This window comes from Coffea arabica, chromosome 11e, assembly GCF_036785885.1.
Source record: "Coffea arabica cultivar ET-39 chromosome 11e, Coffea Arabica ET-39 HiFi, whole genome shotgun sequence".
NCBI lineage: Eukaryota > Viridiplantae > Streptophyta > Magnoliopsida > Gentianales > Rubiaceae > Coffea > Coffea arabica.
The window spans coordinates 13,282,142-13,298,498 of record NC_092331.1 but is presented as its reverse complement, the minus strand read 5'-3'; the positions used below and the strand labels follow the sequence as shown (position 1 = coordinate 13,298,498).

The window sequence follows — 16,357 nt, the reverse complement described above, 5'->3', positions numbered from 1 at the left end:
TAAGAGGTTTCGGGTTCGAATCCTCCCGCTTACACTAAAAAAAAAAAAAGTCATATGTGGTAAAAAAAAATACAATTGCTAAGAATTCATAGTAAAAGTTGTGCAGAGAATTATAAATGAAACTTTTTTTTCAGGTAAGTGGAAGGTCTCGAACCCGAAATCTCTCGCTTATACTCCCTCTCTCATACCATCGATTCCTCAAAATTTAATTTGAAAAAAATCTAATAGGGTCCATTAAAAATGAACCATCAAGAGTGAGATAGACATTTGTTAGAAAAAGCATATCGAGAATTCAACATGACAACACATGTGATAAGGATAATAATAAATTTTAAGTTAAAGATATTTGTGGAAACATTATCCAAAGGGAAAAAAAGAATACAGACAAAGAAGATTGAGAGAAAAAAATAGCTAGTCAAAGAGCACGTAGACATTGAGAAAGAAAGTGTGGAAAACTCACTGTGTCAAATAGCTATATGAGAAAAAGGTAAAAAACAACGGATAAGTATTAGAGTACAACTCTATTTTATATATATATACTAGGGGGAAGTGCCCGCGCATCGCGCGGGTGTTTAGTGCCTGTGGGGAAGGAGGTTTTTTTGTTGAACAAACAATAGTACATTGTGAGAAGAAATAAAACTTAGTATAAAAAGATAAACAATATAATCAATCAATTCACACAGCATTACAATAAAACTGTGTCAAATTGAAGGTCGTTGATAATGCAGAAAGGCAGAGCAACACAAAAAGCTAACCTTATTCCAGAATCTCCACCGAGAGCTCTTTCTTGCTGTTGCTCCAAACCTATAAGATTATAACCAACTCAGACCAATTGGGGTTAGGTAATGCGAAAAATGCTATCTTGCAGCTAGGCAACGCAATAAGAGTCGCTAATTGTAGGTACTAAGAACACACCGACAAAATTAAGGGAGGAACTAAAAAATTGGGGGGGGGTGAAATCTAACCTCACACTGAACCACCAGGAGTAGATGGGACTGAAGAGCACTCTGAGCTGATTAGTATGAAACCAGGTAGAATTATCCCAATCCTAGAATGTGAACAGGGAGAAACTGATAATCAACCGTTTAGGCATTAAGATACCAACGGTTCGGGAATTGAATTGGGTGTAATTAATGACGAAATAATAGGTAATTTCAGAGTTGAGTTCGGATGGAAAAGAAAACGATGAGGCAAATCGTTGTAGACAAAAGCAAAAAGGGAAACCTTAACTCCTGAAACTGAAAGGGGATAAAATGACCAACATTTGTGGCTCATAAATGCAGATTATAAATGATAGAGAAATGGGTTCCTACCATTGATAGAGAAATTGTTGGCTTATTTCCTAAACTCGATTGCCATTCAAATGTTTCAGACAAAGCAACATCTCAAACGGTTATTTGCGGCTGAAAAGGGGAATTATTGGTAGCTAAGGGATATTCCGGTAATTACACCAACACACAAGCATATATGAGTTGTACAAAATGCAAAAACGGTTGCACACTAATTACACATTCCATCAATACCCAGATGCATCATCAATGACAACTTTAAATGTATTAAAATGGGGTCATTTCAGTAAACATACCCAAATACATGCTTCCTTAACTTATACCTAAATTTTTTAAACTAATACACAACATTTCACATTCCCAGAAAGCCCCCACCTATGCGGTTGAAATTCAACCTATTCTTTAATCAAAACTCAATTTTATATAGTATAAGGATATATATACACACACATTAGAGTAGGAGTAGGAGTAGAGTAGATAATTAACGAGTGACAAAAAAAAAAGCTCAAATAATTGGGTATTCTCTCTTATATATAAGAAAATTTTGATTCAAAAAAGTAAACATCACATCATGATGAATTTTGAAAAAAAAGCTGGATGGCCCAAGACAATTGAGACACAAAGTCTTCCAGGACCATGCCGGTTAGGTAGACAAAGATGGGTTTAAGTAAAGTAAAAATGTGGAAACCGTAAACTACACTATTCCAATCCCTACCAACACCTAATTTGTGTCTCCCTGAGCCAGTAATTCAGGACTTAGTGTGTTTGGATTGGAAATTATTACACATTATTTACACCTTATGTACATACACTGACTTGCTTACATCATCAATACATTTTTCAATCACCTTTTTTTTCTCACATACATCATATCAAAAAAGTGCTATAGTACTTTTTTCACAAAATTATCTCAAATAATTTACAATCCAAACACACTTGAAAACCGAACCAGATCCGGTTCTATACTGGGGTTGACTTTATCAAAATCGGTCAAAATCGGTCAAACCCGTTAAAATCGATGAACCGGTGGTTTTCAGTTTTCAACTTTTCCCCTTTTTTTTTTTAAGTTTTGCAAAAATACAATTACCAAGGTTCAAACCCAAGACCTTTGTGATAGAAAACCAATGTATTAACGATTATACCATTCCATTTTATTAGCCTTTTTTTGATAACTTATTTATATAAAACAAACATCCATCTTTCTTTTCTCAATTTTTCTTACAAAATCTCATCATCTCATGACTCTTTTTTTTTTAAATTTTCAACTCTATCTCTCTCTCCCTCTTCTTTTCTTTTGTTACTCCCTTTTTAATCAAACCTCTTTAGTTTTAATTTATTGATGTTTTCTTCCATTTTTAATTTGTTTTTGTCCATTAAATTGAAAAAAATTAAAAAAGAATTATTTTTCTTTAACTGTAAAGACTAATTATTAAATGCCACAACCATTCACTTTTATCTCATTTTTTGTTTCTTATGAAGTTTATATTTCTATTTTCGATTCTCTTAACTTCCTTCGAACTCCAAATTTCCTTTTTTTTAGTTGCAATCTCTAAATCCCAAAAAAACGTAAATTAAAATTTAAACTCAGAATGTCTAAATTCTCATAGACATGAATTTTGTATAATTTCAAAATATTGTGGTATTTTTGGGTTAGATTTAAGATTATTTTTTGGTAGATATAATTGATATTGAGATGAAATTTATTTGTTTCAACTTATAATTTCAAAAATTTATTTTTTAAAATTCAAGTTATTCAAAAATAGTAAACTTTTCATCATATAAAGTTTTAAATTAGTCCATTGCATGTCTTATTTTGTGCATATATATATATTTATATAAATTATTTTTAAAAAAATTCATTGAACTAGGGTTGAACCGGTCCGACCGATTGAACCTTGATCCGAACACTTCACCAGTTCAATTAACGGTCCGAGTTTTAAAACATTGCCTACCCTTTATGCTGTAGCTAGGCCTATCAACGGGCGGGGTCTGGTTCGAAATTCATTATTTCGAACCTGGACCTGGCATACTACATCGGACTCGAATTCGGCCCATTTACCCGGCAGGTCTTCTACTCTATGTTTCGGATTTGGATCCGACGGGTCTCGGATTCGAATCTGACTCGGAAAAAAACCTGTCAAAGCTTGTTTTGTAACAATTTAAAAACGAAACCTATTTTGCCAAGAATTTAAAATGAAACATGTTTTGCAGCAAATTACAAAGACGTTCAAAGCCAATCACAAATCTAAGCCACAAATTACAAAGTTAAATCACAAATCACTCACAATAATCATTTTAAAGTGTACCACAAATCTATTTACAAAAGTCATTGCAAAACGACAAAATCAATATGAAATCCAACAAATTACAACAAATTACAACTTCTAAATGGTCCATTCAAATATTAAATATCAAATACATCATTTCAAGTTTCACAATTTTCTGCAAAAAAAATGAGAAAAAAATCATTGGTAAACTAATTTCTAACTAATACAAAAAAAAAATCAAACAAGAAAAGAAATCAAATTAACCTTACTCAAATACATCACCCAAATTAAATTATATTGATAAATATATATATATATTTAAATTATTAATCTATTTATATCCGGATCCGAGTTGGATACGGATCGAAATACTATATTCTGTATCCGATATTTTTTTGTTTGACAAAATGGATCCGGGTTCGAGTTCGGGTAACGAAATTAAATTCCTACCTGAATCCGGAATAATTTGACGGATCTGATCCGAATTTGAATTTAGATCCAAACTGTTGATAGGCCTAGTCCACTTACATTTCCATCCATTCTTATCCATTTTCATCCATTCTTATCCATAACAACGGAATATTCTTATCCATTCTTATTCATTTCCATCCACTTACATTTCCATCCATTCTTATCCAAAGAATCCACTGTTATCCATTTCCATCCACTCTTATCTATTCCATCCATTCAAGGAAGCAAAATAAATGCAAACTTCTCCTCCCAACAATCACGTGGCCGCACGGAAAGCAGCTACACTAAGAAGTACTCGTTCTTATGTTATATATAAAATAAATATACTAGGATGGAATAAGTTGAGACGTGTCTCAACTTGCCTCTCACGACAAAAAGGAAAAACAAAAAATAAACGTGACTCTCATGGTTACGTGATAAGTTTGTATTCCAGTTTGGCCTTACAAAGTACCCGCTAAAATATCTCTATCGTTTCTGACAAAATAAAAGAGTACCCGCTAAAATAATTTGTTTCTCTGTTTGTTTGTGGTTCCTAATCGCCAATTTAGACCAATCCCATTTATACGCTTTTCAATATTTATCCTACTTTTTTTTCTTTTAATTAAAAACATCATCATTTTTATTAAATCTGCTATCTGCATTAATGATAGAATTACATTAGTCATATGTCAAATGGATAAGCCATTCAGGGTCAGCTCAGCTGGTGAATCCATGGGGTATTCCTCGTGGTGGCACAAGTTCGAGTTTGGCTTCCCAAATCGCCTGGATGCTCTTGGGGGCAGGGTACATAGGTACAGAGGGATTAGTCGGGCCCCTTACGGATTGACCCGGACACCCTCTGTATTGACAAATATATATATATATATATATATATATATATATATATATATATATATATACCAAATGGATAAAAATGCTGGATACTCCATATCTAACTTAAGTAATTTAGACTGTGAAACTCTAGGACCCGTTTTCTCGATCCACTCCACGATCCTCGTATAAGAACAAAATTATATTGAAATTGAAATTAGGTCCGAATGTGGTATACTCGAGTAGGAGACTTTTTTAAAATAACTATGATAGTATTTTTTGATTAGTTGTTTTGGGAGATATTTTTGAAAAATTTTACTATGGTAGTCTATATGAAAAACTTTTACTATAAATATTTTTAAAATATTTGATATATTGTATGAAAAATATTTTAATTAAATGTGTCTATAACATTATTTCAGTAATTATACCAACAAAAGTTTTAAATGTACCAAAATGAAGATATTTCGATAAATATATCTAAACACATGCTACCCTCAGTTGTATCAAAAATTTTTAAAAAATTACCCGACATTCCGCATTCCCAAAAAATTTCTATCCATATGGTTGAAATTCAAACCCCTTTGTTTGGTGCATGTGGTTAGAGAGGATTTTTCATTGAACAAATAATAGTATACTGTGGAAAGAAATGGTCATCAACTATGACAAAGGTATAATAGTACATTCTAATTGTAATACACACTTGTATATTTTGTTTTATCAATGCTATTACAATTTTATCATTCTCGAAAGACCCCTACAAGTGTCAGTTGAAAATCATCAAAGAGCAGACAAAAGTTGTTTCAAATAGAGGAATATTCTCCAATGACTAGTGATGGCAACGTGTTAATTGCACAACATGTTAATTTGTTTTTGTGTTAATTGCACAACAAAAGCTGCACTTAAATTAAATGTGTCTGTAACACCATTTTAATAATTATACCAACACATAAACTTATATGAGATGTACTCGATGCAAAAACGGTTGCAAAATAATTCCATATTCTAGAAATACCCAAATGTCTCCATAAATAAAAAATTTAAATGTATCAAAATGAGGGCATTTTGGTAAATATACCTAAACACATGCTGTTCTCAATTGTACCAAAAAATTTTAAAAATACTATGCAACATTTCATATTCTCAAAAAATCCCTATCCATACGGTTGAAATTCAAACCTCTTTTAATCATAACTCATTCTTATATAATATAAGGATATAATTCTTAGCTGATATTAATGTTGTATATGTGTACTTCACCTTTGCCACCTCCAAGCCTTTAAGAAAGATAAGTCATGGACAAAATAATGTTAAAAGATCCAAAAATTAAGATTGATGTCTCACTACTCTATTTCAACGTAATGTTTCATGCGTACTTAAATTAATAGTCATTTAATCCGTGGTTTTAATCACCGTTATTCTCCATATTCCATGACACGAACTTCATGCCGAAGAACAAGTGAATTGGTGTCAATCATTTGCTGCAAATATCTGTAACCTTGTTTTAGCAGCGGCTTTCCATTTTTATCAAAATTAAGGCATGTCTGTCATATTATTTTCATCAAAGCAACAAGAAAATAACAATAGCTCTTTAGTCTTCAATTATGATACCAAATGCTTTTCGACTGTAGTTTTCCAATTATGAAGTGAGAGTGACGGTACTGATAAAGAAAAAATGTACTGCATTTTTTTAAAAAAAAATTACAAATTTTTCACTGGTAAAAGAAAACGTGCCTTCCAGGAGGCCAGATATTTTTTGAATTCACAAGAAAAAAAATTACCATCACCTTAAATGAAAGGGACTACTCTAATTTTTTTCCATGGGCTAACATAGTAATTTTTAAAAATTATTTTGTTAATATCTTTTGCTAGTTAGGGAAAAGTTTCACTTCCTAATTGAATTTTTAAAAAAATTAGAATAGTTCTGACACAATAAATATATGCATGTGCACCTTTATTGTCCTTCATTTTATTGTTTAGAATAGCTATGGTATGGTGGATATTGGAATCAAGCAAATCTACACAAGTCTTAATTCATTACATAGTAAGAGTACATGAGTCACAACTTAATTCTTGAAAAGAGAACATTTAAGTATATGAGACATTGGGAATCCAACCGGAGAGGTTATTTTGTAATGGGACAGTTTTTTAGGCCCAAATTCAAAGGTACTAAATCAAAGTTTGTTCGGAATTGATCCTTGCAAGCTATTGTTTGCTAAAGAAAGGTGATCCAAACTCTCTAAACTCCAAATTTACGTGAAAATTGATCGTTTGACAAGTCTAACTTTGTCAAATTCTTTAATTCTCCCATCTCTGGAGCCAAAGGTCTTCTCAAGAAATTCAATGACAAGTTGACCTCCAAGAGATCTTTAAGATTATTGAAACATCCTGGAATTGAACCGCTAATCTGATTTTGACTTAGGTATAAATACTCCAAACTCTGTAAACCACACATCGTATTTGGAATTGAGCCAGTCAAGCAATTGTCACATAGATCTAAATCTGCTAAATTGCTCTAGTTTCCAATGCTGTCTAGAATGTTTCCCTTGAGCCCACAGCTCCCTGCATTCAACGTTTCAACAGAAATAGAAAGATTCCCAATGGATCTCGAAAGAACCCATTTAATGGATTGTTTGCCACCCAGATCTCCCTTAAAGAGATGCAACCTATAAGGGAAGTGAAGAGACTCATTTTTTAAGATGAAGATTCACTTGTCAAATCACTATGAGATAGATATATAACTTCGAGGTGTCTCAAATTTCCAATGGAATTGGGAATTCGACCGTTGAATTTGTTAACACCAAGATATATTTCGGTTAATTTCGAACCGTTTGAAATAGAGGTAAGCATGGTTCCACTGAAGTTATTCCTTCTAAGATAAATATCTTCCAATTTGTGTAGGCCATGGCGCACATTTGATGGAAGAACGCCAAATAAATTATTGTCAAAAAGGTCAAGTACCCTCGGTTGAGATGTTGAAGATCCCAACTGGGATTGAACCACTTAACCTATTGTATCCCAAGTCAAGACTCTCCAATTTGAACAAGTTGCCAATCTCGTTTGGAATCAGACCTATCAATTCATGAAGAAAATCAATCTCAATTAAATATACTTCAAAAGTTACACCAAATTTAGGACTACAGCTCATTGAAAATCAGCATACCTATCAAATTAGCTATCATCTAGATACAGCTTCTTAAGCATGGATTAAATTTCCAGTCCCCATGGCATTTACCCATTGAATTTATTGATCCCTATGTAAAGAATTTAAATCGGGGAATTTTTTGGAAAAGCTTTCTAGTATTTGACCATCCAAATTGTTTATCTGTAGATATGAGCTTCCAAGTTCAAGAAGCAGGTCACGTGAACTTTGCCCGAGAGATCCAGACAAGCTATTATGTTATAGCATAAGCCAATTAATGCCTCCTAACAGTTAACATCGACATGTCATATACTTCCACCGAAATATATTGGCAACAACCAAGAGATTGTAGCACAAGAAATATGATTCTACAGTGAACAAATTTAAATATGGCATCCAGTAAAGGAATAAATTAACCAAGAAATATTACCTTCTAAAATGTTAACCGCAAGATGTAGCACCTCAGGCATTTTTAGCCTCCCAAGTTCTTTAGGTATGGACCCCCTGAACTGGTTGTATGACAAAGATAACGACTCCAATCTGGAGCAATTTGATAAATCTGATAGTAGTATTTCACCGCTTAACTGATTGGAAGACATATCAACCTCTTTTAGATTTGAAAGATTGTTGCATATGTTGGCAGGAAGATCACCAAGAAAAGAATTTTTTCTCAAGGATAGGTATTGAAGTCTATCCAAGGCACCCAACCATGATGGAATTTCTCCGGCAAGATTATTGTTGCTCAAAGCCATGAAACTTAGTTGACGCAAGTGAGACATCCCTTTTGGCAGATAACCATGAAAACTATTGTTGCTTATGTCGAGAGAAACAAGAAATGAGAGGTTTCCTAGTTGTGAAGGAATTGTGCCTTCAAAACCCATGTTAGAAATATTTAAGGCCACCACTCTTTGACGATTAGAGTCACAAGAAATTTCAAAAGGATGAATTGGACCAATTTTTGGCCAAGATTAAGTAAGGATAAGAAATTATGTGGTTTTTTAAAGCCACAAGGGCAGATTTATCAGTAATAATATTGGTTGTTGCCATGACTGCCAGAGAACTGGCTAATAAAATTCCCAGAGGAATGTAACTGAACGCTCTCTCCATTTCTTTTGACTAAGCTTACAAATAGAACTGACGATAGGGAAGTATATATATACTATTATGGGACTGAGGTATGCTATTTTAACTTCAATTCAGATCCAAATATACAATTCTTAGATATTTCGATCAAGAAGTTCATTTTTTAAAGTTATTAAGGGCAGATTCTTAGTTTAACTACCTGAATACTAATTGTTAAAATAACTGCTCATTTTGCTTTTCAACATAATCAACCTTAAGAATTATAACTACTAATTTAAAAATTATAATGTGAAATTTTGTTTTGTTTTCATTAACAATAAAAAACTCATAGAAAATTCATTTATCATTGGAGCCTGCCACAAATCACATCAAATATTTCTTCTTTGCCGTGAGAATTTAGACATGGGCCTGCCTTCGCTGAGAATTCTTCCATGATGTGCTATCAATAGATCTTTGCGTCGCGCGTTCCTCCGGCAGGAAGGAACATCCGTACCTTCCTACGATAGGTGACTCCTATTGGTTCTCCATATTTGATACGCCAGTTGACGTGGAAATTTTGGCAAAGACTTGTGGAAACTAAAACATTCTTATTAATCAGTTGATTTGAGAGAAATTTAATATCCAACTTTGATGACGCGCAAGCAAATTGGTGAAATTTCATTGGAAATTTTGACAGTACGCCGTCTCCTTCTGGGCATTTTGGGGGTCTGCATGATGGCATGACTAGCAAAATGGTCAAATTTCATGACTTTCTTGCCGAAAGCCAACGATTTCATAATTCAATTAATGACTATGTGATACAAATTTAAGTATGTTTTCTTACAAGATGAAAATCCAGATAAAGAGGAAGGTAAGTGTATGTCTCTACATTGGAAATTAAGGGGGAAAAGTCGTGGAAAAATCAAGAAGAAAAATGTTAGAAAACAAGAAAAGAGTTGATTAGAAAAAAATCAAATGTGAGTAGAAGTTTTAGAGAAATAAATGAAAGATGAAAAGCTAGGCTTGTCAAACAAGAAGAATGGAAACAAAAAGATTGATTTGATTAAACAATATGAAAGACTTTAACATCTATATGTCTTCCAAAATTAATGCAAGGGGCAAAAAGGTTGTCTTTCTTTTTTTTCCTTTGACTAGGATTAGGGCTGCAAACGAGCCGAGTCGAGTCGAGTTTTGGCCTAATCGAACCGAGTCTCGACATAATTTTATTGAACTCGAACTCAAGTTCGAGCTCGACGAGCTGACAATTTCAAGCTCGAGCTCGAAAAAAATAAATTTTTTTTTATTTTTAAAAAAATAAATAAAATAATATTTTTTTCTTAATAAATAAATAAAATATTAAGGATATATATGTAATTTTATTATTAAAATTTAAAAAATAAAAAAATATATATACTTAAAAAAAAAAATATATATATATACTTAAAATAAAAATATATATATATACTCGATCTCGCGAGCCGGCTCGCGAGTTAACGAGCTTAATATTTTGAGCTCGAGTTTGAGCTCGATTTCGACTCGAGCCAGCTCGAACTCGACTTGCGAGCGGCTCGATTTGTTTGCAATCCTAACTAGGATTCCTTAAATGTGGAAAAAAAGATCATCTCCATAGTTGACATGCCAGTTGACGTGGAAATTTTGGCAAAGACTTGTGAGAACTGTAGATTTTTATTGATTAGTTGATGTTATATGAATGGTAAAAATTTAATATCCAACTTTGATGACCACTTAAACAATACGAAGATTTGGCTTATTTGACCCTTCAAAAGACGAAGTGCGTATCACATTATTGAACCGTCAAAGTTGGAATTACTGTTAGATGTTATGAACAGACTTTATGACTTTATTCAAATCCATCAATTCTATCCAGTTTTAGTCCCACCATATAATATAGGATAAATTACTTATAACCCCCTTGTGAATTTACATAATGCCAGATGACCACCCTACTGTTTTAAATTAGCCATATGACCCATTTATAGTTTTATATAAAATGGCAAATGGATAGAATGTATTATTAGTTATGGCATTTATACCAAACACGTTCCAAAAACGCGTGTTGTAAAATCTTAATCTCTATGTAACCTCCTTATGATTTGTATAAATATCCACTTTATCCGCCTATGATTTTTGTATTTATCGACGTAATCCTCCTATACTTTTATACAAGGTAGTTTAGCCATCAATTGATTTAACATTTAAATAAGAACATTATTGATATTTCAATTAATGACATTACATAGGTCATTGTTCGACAAATTTTCACTTTATATAAAATCACAAAGGGTGAAGTGAATATTTTAAAATATAAGGAGGATCATGTGGCAACAAACGAAATCACAGGGGAGTTATATATAATTTACCCTATAATATATGTATGAGCACAATAGATATAGCCATTCCAGCAGAAGTCACTAAGTCAGTCAAAAAGATTTAGCGTAGCTTCATAAACATTAACTTTGATGGGAATTTGCAAATAACATCTGCACTTGCATTTATGGGATACTTAATTCCTTGCATCTCCCCCAGGATTTCGCATAGTTTTATAAACATTCCCCAGATATTGAAATTTGCATTTTTAAACAAAACAAACCCAAAATTAATGATGGCATCATCAAATTGTACTCTAATTTTGCAATACCCTTATGTGGTTTAAAAAAAAATTATTTCAATCATCATTGATCTTAATTATTATTTTCTCGCTCTTTTTTTTTAATTTTTTGATTTTTGCAAATTTGGGTATAAGTATTCTTTTCAAGGTTATCATAGCGATTGCCTTTCAAGAGAGCAAGTGTAAATTTCTTATACCTAACTAAGCAAGGCTAAACCTCAAGGGAGAAATATAAAATTATTCCCGAATTTAAACCACTTTTAAGATATTTTATCACCTATACAAAAACCATTGTGATTTCTCTAATTATAATTAATTTTCCTCAAAATTCATACCCCAGTATCAGCTGCACTTTCAACAATCAGATTGAATAAAATATAATTTTCCCTACATAATACGTGGTGAAATGCCTACCTCTAATTTTAACAAACATTCTCCTATCCATAATCTTAAAAAAAAAAAGAGGAGAGAATAAGAGAGAAAAGGTTATCATTCAATGACAAGAATACAGAGAAAGAAAAGAGGGATGGCCTTCAAATTCAATCTTCTAAAATAGATGTTCTTAGGGCCAAAAAAAAAAAGACAAAGAATGTAAAATCTTTTGATGGAATGCAAAAACTTGGGTAGAATTGGTCATTTGGTTTTGTATAGGATGAAAATCCAAATAAAATGGAAGGTAAGTATATCTTTCTACAATGGAAATGAAGGGGGGAAAAGTCATGGAAAAATCAAGAAGAAAAATGTTAGAAACCAAGAAAAAATTTGACTAGAAATATCACATATCGGTGGAAGTTTTAGAGAACTAAATAAGGTGTAGACAAATCAAAGATGAAAACCTAGACTTGTTTGATAATTGGAATGGAAACAAAAGGATTGATTTGATCAAACAATATGAAAGACTCTAACATATATATCTTCCAAATTAATGCAAGGTGGAAAAAGGTTGTCTTTCCTTTTTCTTTGACTATGATTCCTTAATTGTAATAAGTTTTAAATTACAAGAATTCTAAAAAAATGACGTAGAATATATATGACTTCACTTATAAAAAAAGAAAGAAAAATTTAAAAACAGAGAATCCCAGTGATATATACAAATATAAAAATTTTTTAAAAATTGTGAGGTAAATAATCTTTTTATTTGTATTCATCAGATAAAACTTCAAATCTTACAACGAAAAAACGGTTTGGAGGTGAAATCTAGGCTTGATCCAGTAAGTACACTGTTTTTGGGCCTAAGACATAAGTGTCTCCAACGTCAGCCACTAGTACACCAGGAAATAAGGTTAAAATTGGGCCAGATTCATTTCAACAAATAAATGAGCAACATTACAAGACTGCAGAAAACGAAGAATTGATAAAAACAAGTCAAAGGAATGAATTAATGATTATATCATAAGGATTAAGAAACACTTACTGGCTTCTCTAGTTGTCCACTTTTTGTTTCCATAGTACAAAAAGCGATGACAGCAAAACCACAAGTTGAAAATTTCAGTTTTCATGTAATCGTTTAATCATATCAAACCAACTGACCAACAAAATGCTATCTTATCAATTCTTCAATTGGTGATTCGATAAAAAATAATATGCTGGTTAGATTGGTGTGTAATTTCACTCAACGATAACATTAAAAAAAATCCATACAAATGTTACATTTGTAGGTCAACTAAAATCCAAGCACATCCAAAAGATGCAAAGTCATAGATGAGTTAAACAAATTTGTACGACCAATAATATTATATAGATCAACTCACTTCTTAAAAGGGAAAAAAAAAAGCGTACATTCCTAGATGTACGGATGAAGATTATCCTTGACAACTCCCAAGCGATTACTCAAGTGATAATCACCAAGATAAGAGTGCTTCAATTACATGATGTCCAATTTTCTATTCCCATCATCAGGAAATTATTGGGGTCACCTAATTGGACTAGACTATTGCATAAGTCTTATGCGGCGATTCGTGCATTTAGAAATAACTTGTTCCTTCAATATATAAAATTGTCAACAGATATTGGTTCTGTGTATATGTACTTTACTTTTGTACTATATAATCCTCAGCTGATATTAATGTTGTATATATGTACTTCACTTTTGCCACCTCCAAGCCTTTAAGAAAGACGCAAAAGTCATGGACAAAATAATGTTAAAAGGACCAAAAACAAATATTGATGGCTCACTTACTAGTTTTCAACTTTTTTGTTTCACGCATACCTAAATTAATAGACATTTAGTCCGTTGTTTTTAATCGGTGTTATTATCAGCAATTAAGATGTTTATATGGTTCTAAGCACGATTAATGATCTTTTCTTGTTTTAATATTTTGGATGAATAGGAGGTACAGTTAAGTAAAGAACACGGTGAGATTCTGAATGTGTTTTTTTGCGCATACGGCTACAATATCAATGGGAACCGCCTGAAAGATTGTGAACTAGAATAAACATTGTTAAAGAGCTTCTGGTTGAATATAGTTTCCCTAGAATGAGTTCATGGCTATATCTGCAACATGCTTTTCATTGCCTGAGGCTTGTACAAGTTAGTTTGGGTGTTTTTCCAATTCCCATGATGTTTCTAAAAAGGATTAATGATATGAAATGCTTCAGGCCTTCCTTGATTGTCTTTATTGTTCACACAGAAATCAGAATAGACTTCTTATAACTCTAACAAGTCTAATGAGACCATGGTTCAAAGTCGTGGTCGCGGCCCAAATCGTTCTACATCGGTCTCGGCATACCGGTCGTGATTTCGGCGAGACGCAAATTTTTAAAATATTTAATATTCTAAAAATTGTAAAAAAAAAATATGATAAAAAATTAGCAAAAATAATAAAAATTCGACTTGACTCGAGATGACTCGGGGCAATTCGGCCGTTTCTATCCGTCTCGGCCAAGTTCTATCCGTCTCAGCTAAGTTCTCGGCGATTCATTATCTCGGAATCATCTCATCCCGGTATCGAATCGGGAAGCTCCGTTCCAGTGACGACTCGACCGAGTCATCTCGGTCTCGACGGAGTCTTTGAACCATGAATGAGACAGAGAAGACCCTTTTGAAGCTCACGCGTTCGTAAATAAGATGAAATAGTGTTCCTGCTCTCAAATAGACTAGCCATTTTAAGAAGCTAAGCCTCCAGAATACATAAGAGTTGCAGTCTTTGGATTCAATCTCTAAAAGGTTGGAGTCTAGGGGTTAAAGTTCACATTTTCAATTTGTTTATACGTTGTTCTTGTACACATTTTCATTTTGTTTGTACCTTGTTCTTATGCTTTTATCTTTTCGATATCATTATTATTTGGCTTTCAACTGCATTGCATAAGATTTTCTCTAGAGGCAATCACTTAGCAGAGGTAAATTTCTCATTTGCTCCAGAGTCAAGTGATGTTTTCACAAGTTGTTATGCAATTCTGGAACTCTTATTGGTGAAGTTTTTGCTATTTTCGTAGTGGTTATCATCTTGTAGTTTAAGCTAATTGTCAAACAGGAAGCTAGGAGGCACTTTTTCTGTTAAATAGCATACAGGGTTACAAATAGTAAAAGTAATTTGAGGAATGTAATTTTGATCTATGCCACTATCCAAAAGCTTATGCCTCCAGACTCCACATTCATTTTTACAACTTTTATCTTAATTACTGTCAGGATTCTACTAGACATGTATTAGTTTCCACTTCCTAGATTAGATTCCATTCCGTGCCCTTTTTTCCAGTTTCCCAATATCCGAGTAGTTAGCACTAGGTTCTTTGTTTGCAAATCCCGGATTGTTGATTTATTTTGCTCTTGTGACTTCAAAATTTCAAGATTTGGTTAATTTCGATAATTTTCCTGACATCCACAAGTAATAAAGTGATGAGGTGGTGAAAGCGTGTAATAAGAATTTGTTTCATGAACGAAATCCACAAAAAGAACAAAGAAAAAGAAGGCACGTTATAACTCGAAATACAAATCAAAGATTCTGAGAATAACAGGAGAGAACTCTCAACAATTGGAATAACTAATTAGGAATCTCATTGATAATTGATAATGGAAGAATAATTATAAACACCCTAAATATACCTATTTATAGAGATACTTGACATAACTGTAATATTAAGAGGAAACCTATAAGATAAGGTATTTATCTCTCCTAAAGCATCTAATTAGACTACCTAATTAGACTAGAAAACATGCTGGACATAGAGGACCAATCATAGGGCTCGCCATTATCTAGAATCGTGCGAGTGCAGCTTTCTCTTACTTTCCTTTGCATGCCGATAATCATAATAATAATCCTATCAATACTAATTAAAAAATAATAATAATACCATAAAATAATCCTAAATTCAAACCTAAATAATTTATTCAGATGGGGAGGAGGGCTCCCTGAACCTAGAGAGCAACTTGTTACACATCATAAAGAAAATAAGAAACAGGGTAAGATTTGTCTCATATGTATTGCTATGTTTAATAATAAATATTGAACAAGCTATAACAAATAAAATAAAATAAAGTGGTGCTCTAACATATTAATTGTACACAAGATCTTATGAAAATTCTTTTGATACATTTACCCTTAGTAAAGAATAAAGATGCTATGCTATGATATGATATGCTTTCGTTTTCTTTTTGCTTACTTTAATTCAGGAGTGCATTCACGAAATAAAATAAAGGGTAAAATATAAAAAAAAAAAATCCCTGTGGATTGACAAATGTTCAATTTAA

General features: G+C 32.5%; 1 long non-coding RNA gene across 1 annotated transcript; it reads right to left on the bottom strand.

Moving 5' to 3' along the window:
* Window positions 1-6,856: 6,856 nt before the first annotated feature.
* LOC113717832 (uncharacterized) lies at window positions 6,857-9,086 on the bottom strand. The gene is made up of 2 exons (XR_011825069.1): window positions 8,410-9,086; window positions 6,857-7,909 (listed from the first exon to the last, which is right to left on the bottom strand). It is a non-coding gene; the product is annotated as an uncharacterized lncRNA (long non-coding RNA).
* Between the last annotated feature and the right edge of the window lie 7,271 nt (window positions 9,087-16,357).